Below are 6,056 nucleotides of genomic sequence, written 5' to 3'. Positions count from 1 at the left end.
CACTTCCGCGCGGGGAGGAGGGGCTTCCGGCAGCTGCAGAAGCGGCGGCTGCCCGCGAGGGGGCCCCTCCCCGAGGCGCCGCGCGCCCCGCTGGGGCCCTTCCCGCCCCCGGGCCTGGCCGCGCGCCTGCGTTAGGGCGCCTCCGCCCGGCCGGGGCCGTGCAGCGCGGGCTGGCGGCGGCGCTGGGTCCGCCTCGCACCGGGCGTGCGGCGGGGCGGCGGCCGGCGGCTCCACTGGCCCTGCTGGGTGCCGCCGGGCGTTGGCCGCGGCCTCGGCCCCGAGGCGGGAGCGCCGGCGGGGGGGAGCGCGTGGGTGGCTCGGTGGCCAGGGACTTCAGTGAAACGTGTGTAAGACGGAGCGTCACCGCTTCGAACCGGCTCTCGGCCCGCCGGGCACCGGCGGCAGGGCGCTCTGAGGGGAGGAGGACATGGGCGAGCACGCGCTGCTCGGCTTTTAGACAGACTCCAAAATACTCTGCTGTTCCAGAGCTCAGTTTTAATCATCACAAAGTGAAGATAATTATCATCAAATCAAGAGGTTTGGGTTTGTTTTTGTAATGTATTTGAAACTTAAGAGTTGTGAAGACAGCTTCAAATTATTTTTGGATGAATGTGCCAATTGCCCAGACCGGTATTTAAGCTCCAGGTTTAAAAGACAGCATCTCCTGGAACATAACACACAATGTACGTGCTCCATTTCATAGAGTATGTTCTGCATTGTACATGACGTTGCACATCCAAAAATAAAGCTGCTTTTTTTTACCTTCTTGTGAGCTGACAATAAAGCTTGTGTTTCTCAGACTGAATTAAAATAATATGAAAACATCACTGCAAGGAATAAAAATCTTGTAAATACTTGACTCAAAATCTCTTTTTCCATGACTGGGAGTACTTACCCAGTGCCTGGATCAGTATCCATGTTCCAAACTGGCCTGACTTCACGTTGGGTCCAGGACTTGGGTACAGACCATATCTGTCTGTCTTGCTGCCCCTGCTTTGTAGTCTCCATTGGAAGGAAAGATTAACAGACCAGGAAAAACTGGAAAGTTAGAGAACCACAGCAAGGGATATGCTGAGGAGCGCACCTGCCGACAGTCCAGATATACCTCTAGGCATGGAGATGCTTAGGTGTTACTCCTGGAGTTCTTATCCAGCTTGTGGCATGTTAAATTTATCAGCTGCAGGTCTCTTCTGTCATTCCTGGTGTTAATTCTGGAAGACAGAAACCCTGTATTTGAGTTTGTTTTCGACTCTGTTGGAGTCCTCTGTTAGAGGAACCAGCAGATCCCTTACCCTTTGTAAAAGCTTGGAGTGTCACCTGAAAAAAAACCCAAACATTTTAGAGATGATAGTTAGGAACAAAGTTTTAGTTGACCTTTTAGTGTTGGTTAGAATTATGATTGATAATACTATCTTTGAACACAGGTTAAAAGTACAAGTTCACATCTATGAATGCCAAGTCGTATGTGAAGTAAATGATTCCTTGGTTTTGCAAGGAAGATTCACTTTTCCTCTGGACTTCCCATGTTCTACACAGGTACTGTTAAAGTACTGAGATCTAACTGGGTTCACATACTTGCTTAATGCTGAACTGATTTAGCATGTAGAAATGAAGCCCTGTGGCAGTTAATGCTTCTGGCCATGCTGAACAAAGTTATCGAAGTCAAGAGAACTTAACCCTGGCTATCCTATTGATCAGACAGAAATTCACAGGAGATAGTAGGTTGTGTGCAGTTGAACGTTTTATATGTATCTGAATACCTTAAGGAAGTTATGTATACATTGTAATTATGTTTAAAAGGGCAAGGAAATTAAATATGAATGAGAAAATAATTATTATCATCACCTCAGAAACCAGCTCAGGGATTGCCATTAGCATTTGAAGGACCCTTCTGAGGGTCTTTGAAGAGACAGGAAAAGACATCGGCCTCTTCTTTGCTCTTTAAGATAATGAAGGGTGATCAATGAAGCCCTGGACTCCCCCCTATGCTGTTTCATGCTCAGGGGGCTTTTCCACTTTGGAGCCTTTCCAAATAGTTTGACTTGCAAGATTTATTGCCCACAGGCATTTACAGAATAGGCTGTGATAATTTTTATTCTGGTATACACATCATTAAGCAAATTCTGTAAAAAGTGTAGGAGGCTAAATATTATGCAAGCTGTTCTATTTATTTTCTGCTGTGTTTTCATTCTTCTCATGAGTAGAATTACTAAATATGTCTTCACATGTCTTGTGGTCAGCAATAGCTTCTTTGTGAATTATTATCTCTTCATGGAGCAACTTCAGAGTTGATCCACTCTAGTGAAAATGTAAACGCCTGATGTTTTGTGCACATCAAAATTATTTAGACTGTATGTTGCCTTGACCTGGTAAAATTCAGAAGGCCTCGGTGGAGCATGGGCTGAAAATGTGCTCACAAGAGAAAGAGTTATTGGTGTTTCAGCCTGGCCTGGGAGAAGAGTCCTGGTAAGGTGTGGTGGGAACAGCAAAAGCCATGCGACGTGAAGTAATTGCACACCTTCCAAACCCATAGCTCACCATGGGAACAAGTAGTGGCAGATGAAGTGGTGTCATCCATCAGTTCCTCTTCCACACCATGGGATATTCTTTCATCTGACAGCAACAGCTGGAGCTCCCTTGGTATCAAAAGCAGGGGGAAAGAGGGACACTTGGCAGCTCACATAAGAACATGGCCTCTACATTAAGTCCCTGTTTCTCATGGATCTGCAAGAGACTATTTATTTGTATGTTGTTCCTTTGGTCTCTTGTGCTGTTAACTATGCAAATTCAAGTATAATCCTCATTTTGAACATAAAAGCAGCAGCTGGTGCTCTGAGAACCTTGTGATGCATGTCTTGTTAGCCTAGAGACCTCTCCATACCTTCCTCTCCAAAGCCTTTCGGAACCTTTTCTATTAGGGTGTTCCTGCTGAAAGACAAAGGGGAGAAGAACACTTTTGTATTGTATGTGATTACTTAAAAATGCATGTAAATGTATTACTGTAGGCATGAGTGGTAGAACCAGTTTCAATATAATCATGTTTTTAAACAGTAATCTATTTTTGCTAACATCAACACAGCAAAAATATGTCTTTATATTAAAAAAATAAGTTTGTTAGACATTTCCCTGAGGAATCGAGACTAAAAATGGTACAGGAATTTTCAAACAGACTTTTTATTTTAATATCAGAGTAAACTATTCATGCAGTAATGTTAATGACAACAAAGTGAAAAAACCAATATAAAGTAAGAAAAAATGCTGTGTCAATCAGCATAGTACTCAAAATTAGAAGAGGCCTCAGCTCAGTTGAGATCTGCAATACATATTTTGCTGTATAAACTTACATCCTAGCTATGTTAGTCCAACTGCATTGAATATGTTTTGTTTCTTTAGTTGTAGTCCTGAAGCTTTTGATCTTTCTGAAGCTGCCTGGAGCCACTGTGCACATTCTTTTATTGCTTTTCTCCCAGTAAAATAATCCAAATGGTAGAAGTCTGAACACCCTGAACTGTAAGAAATTGTATTTTCCACTGAAATGCCTCAGTTTATAAAACTGCACAGAAAACAACAGAGAAAAAATGTTGTGTTCCAAGTGAGGTGGCAAATAGGCACAAATCCCTGACTGTGTTTTTGCTTTCCAAGGCCAAAATTTCAAGTTTTATTAACTCCAATGTAACTACCGGCTGACAGGGAAGGAGACAGTCATGTTCCCATTCCCAAACAAAGGTAGCAACTGCCTGTGCTGGGAAAGGGGGAATATTACCTTATCTTTTGGTTGTGGCTTACTGTTAGATTGGATTGTGTAACATGAAACTGCTTCCAGAGGGCATCTACAAGAACTTCAGCTGTAGGAAAATAGCTGGTATTATTAATCTCTTGCCCAGCGTTGTCTTTTGATAGGTATTCAATTGTTCTGGGCTCATATATGTGAACATAGTGTTCCATCTTTTTTTTTTTTTTCCCCTCTATAACTGCCCATCAGTCTGCTCATTCTCTTGGTTCAGCTGCTCACTCTGTGGTTCAGAGCCACCTTGAAAGGTATGGGTAATCGGGAGATGATTTGCAAATAGCATGGATATCCCAACCCTCAAGGCAGGAAGATGTTTTAGAGAAGGTAAGTATAGTGCAAGAGGTGATAATAAATGCAGTTGGTCCATTTGAATCCACTTCCTTCCATAAGAGCTGAATCAGAAGGCTCAGTTACCTCCAGAAACAGTCCAAAATTGAATTTTCAGCTTTAAAACACATACTGTTTTTTGGATAGCTTCACCTTCCCTTTGTTTAAAAACCTCTCTCCAAAATTTCATTTTTATCCTCAAGATTGGCACTAATCTGTATTTTGCAATACCTTCCTGCAGTTAATCTCTTCTAAATTGAGTGAAACCTCCTAAACATGATAAGTGCATTAAACATATCTTTCCTTCTCTGAATGGGCTATATGCATATACAAACAAAGGAACAGCACTATCAAGATCACTTTCAGATGGTTTTGATTTTACAAAGAGTTTAAACTTTGGGATAACCTAGTTGCATAGGTTTCTTTCCATTTTCTTTCTCCTTTTTTAATTTCTGTTTACTTCTGATATCAGGAGTCATTCTGAATTTGAAAAAAAATCTTCACTGCTAACTCATGCCTTGCACGTGCCTTAGGATTTTGAGCACAGGCTGGTACAACACTGTTCTCCAAGTGTCCTCTCTTTCAAGCTCAGCTATTCTGGAGATACAGTTTCAGACAAGAGAAGAATTCTCTGTAATGTTCAGGTTTGTTTTTTTAAAACTTGTATGCTTCCTGATTTCAGGAGCGGCATTATCAATTGTTACTGTGTTATCAATAAGCAGAATTAGTCTGGAACTAGAAAGCAACGTACCTTACTCAGATAGCGTGACAGCCTGTCTCACACGGGTCTTTGTCCACTACGCGGCTCTGCTGAGCGATGGCCATGTGAGCAGTTAGTGGTAGTCAGAGGGGACATGCCCATGCCTGTGCCCTCAGGAGCTCATGGCTCCTGCTGCCGGGACAGCATTTTCTGTGGCACGGCAAGTCCCGTGGCTGGGATTGCACCAGAAGGGCTGGGTGTCCCATTTGTACCGTTGAGATTTTGAGGGTGGCTGCGCTGGGTGAAGGCAGGCAGGTGCAGCGGGACGGGCTGCACCAGGCAGAAGTGCGACAAGGAACAGGGATCACTGCCATCTGCAGCTCTCCTAGGGGTTGTCCTACCTGCAGGGGCAGTGGAAAGGAGCAGTGGCTCAGAGTTTTTCCTTCCAGCATCCCCTGAGAGCGTCCGGGGGATAAGGCTGCACAGATAGCCAGGGGGTTTGGTCATGGGGATATTACAGAATAAATCACCTCTGTAAGTCCCATGGCAGCTCCTTGCTGCCCTGCAGTTCAGGGTGGAGGGGTCTTGCCCGAGGAGGAGCCATCAACCACAGCCCATACCATAAATCACAATCATGTGTGCACTGATTGCAGTTGTTACAGGACAAAGGTTTAGATTTAAAGACAGCAAAGGAAAACAAATAAGCAGAGTATGAACTGATGAAAGCTGTGTGCATTGGTGAGCTGACACCACCAGGCTTACTGTCACAGTATTTGCAATATAGCCAAGTTGTGGTTTTCAAGGCCATTCTCAAGGAATGCTTCAGTGTGGGGGTTTTGTGTCTACATAGAACGTGCTTTTGCTGTTAACAGCTTAGTGGCAGGAAAAGTATTCCTTATTTTCAACAAGGTTATTTCTTTAGGAATTTTAAGGGCATTTTAGGAATAAATAATTTTCACATGTAATAATTAACTTCTGGTGTGTAAGGTCTCATTCCAAATTAGTTTTAGCCCAACTTCATTTTGTGTTACAGAAAATACACAAAGTAGTCATAATTATTTTGCATTTTCCCAACACTTTAAATCTGAGTTTATTACATAGCTTACAGATGTTATGACATATTTATTAACACTCTGTCTGTAAGTTAGGTAAGTATACCATGATATTTATTTTAATCAAAAGGAGATGTTTTGCTCAAATTTCCAAAAGCACCTACTGAATTTGTGACAGAATCTGACA

The sequence above is a fragment of the Falco cherrug genome, chromosome 5, assembly GCF_023634085.1.
Source record: "Falco cherrug isolate bFalChe1 chromosome 5, bFalChe1.pri, whole genome shotgun sequence".
In the NCBI taxonomy this organism is placed as follows: Eukaryota; Metazoa; Chordata; class Aves; order Falconiformes; family Falconidae; genus Falco; species Falco cherrug.
Note: the sequence above shows the minus strand (reverse complement) of the source record.